This window comes from Chenopodium quinoa, unplaced genomic scaffold (assembly GCF_001683475.1).
Source record: "Chenopodium quinoa cultivar QQ74 unplaced genomic scaffold, ASM168347v1, whole genome shotgun sequence".
Taxonomy (NCBI): Eukaryota; Viridiplantae; Streptophyta; class Magnoliopsida; order Caryophyllales; family Amaranthaceae; genus Chenopodium; species Chenopodium quinoa.
Genome location: NW_018745281.1, coordinates 201808 through 203455, shown reverse-complemented (window position 1 = coordinate 203455; position 1648 = coordinate 201808). Strand labels below are relative to the sequence as shown.

General features: G+C 36.7%; 1 long non-coding RNA gene across 1 annotated transcript; it reads left to right on the top strand.

The window, feature by feature from the left end:
- LOC110711766 lies at positions 1-800 on the top strand. Its single transcript, XR_002509422.1, has 2 exons — positions 1-247; positions 353-800. It is a non-coding gene; the product is annotated as an uncharacterized LOC110711766 (long non-coding RNA).
- The last annotated feature ends 848 nt before the right edge of the window (positions 801-1648 follow it).

The following is a 1648-nucleotide window of genomic DNA, read 5'->3' as shown; positions in this document are numbered from 1 at the left end:
AAAAAAAATCTAACTTCAGGTCCCGACACTTCCTCAAGCCCTAGCCCACTGCCTCCTCAGCTGCTCTTCCCTCTTCGCCTCTTGACTTCCTCTTCGCTTCATCTTCACCAGACTACCTCCACCCAGCCACCCTCCAGTCGCCTGCTCTGCCTCTGCTGCTTGCCTGCTTGATGCTTTCCTGCTCCGTCTCCGTGGTCACTGCTCTTCGCCTCTTCGCAATCGCTTCGACGCAATTGCTAATTCACTAGTAAGTTGATTTCTAATTTTTATTTTTAATTTCTTATCTTCAATTTAATTCAGTCTAATTAGTTAATTTTATTAAACTTTGGTTTAAACTTTGGTTGATTTGTAGTTAACGCTTCCTCTTCGCTCATCGGCTCACGCCTCGTCGCCTCCAGTGCTGGCCCTGCTGCTGGCCCTGCTGCTCCGCCTACTCGCCTCAATCAGCGTCTGCCGTCTGGCAAGGTAATCATCAATTTATTCTTTTTTTTTTGTGAATTTCTGATCAAATTTGCTTTACTTGTTGCTTAAAATTAGTATATACGATGAATGTTCATTGAATTTGCATTATTTGTGTTTTGACTGTTAAATTGAACTTATTAGTTTATGTGATGCCGGACATTGTATAAGACAACTATTAGTGTAAGGAGGATTATAAATTTATAATTAGATTACAGTGCGGACTGGTTAGTGGTGCTAGTCGCATATTCGGCTGGAAGTTCCGTATAGACTAGGCGGATTCAGGAATTGTAAAACATTGTGTCTGAATTGTGGTTACATAAACCTTAAATCATTCTTAAGTTTTTTCTTGTGATTGTTGCTGTAAATTGTTTAAACTGTTATTACACGGAGAACAGTAGTTAGGGTGTTTATTAGCTTGTTAGTTATTAGTTTGTTAATTTTAGTCTTGTAATTTCAGAATGAAGAGAAAACGCATTCCAAATGAAATGCAAAACATTACTAGCTTTTTTGCTAAAAAGAATCCTACTCCAACTTCTCTTCCACATCCAACACAAAATGAACAAACTATATCTCAACCTCAAGAAAGTGAACAACATTCATCTCCATCTCATTATTCAACTTAAAATTCCCCTCAAAATGAACAAGGCCAATGTTCTCCTAATGCCCCAATCTTTGATGAAAGATTAAGTGAACATGAATTTGCTAATCTTCCACAAGATCCAGGAAAGAGGAGAAAGATGAGTGAATTTCATAAAGATGATAGAGATTTAGTGAGAAGAATTTACATTCAAAGAAAGCCTTGTCAGCCCAAAGACTTTGTATTTCCTCAAACTTCTATTTTTGGCAAAAACCGTCGCTTTTGTGCTAAGTGGTTTGGTACTTGGACTTGGCTTGAGTATAGTGTGGAAAAGGATGCTGCCTATTGGTTGTATTTTGTATTGTTTGAATATTTGGATGTATTTTTTAGTACTATTATTTGGTTGTTTGGTAAAAAAATTTTTTTACATATTTGATTATCGATTGTGACTCACCAGTCGGAAATTCTTGGGTCCGTCACTGACTACACTAGTTACTTTTCTTTTGTTTCCCTATATATATACTTTACTAATTTTCATTATGACGTAAGCACATACTTAAGCGGGTTTAATTGACATATGCTCTTAGAGATTATAAATTATATATTATG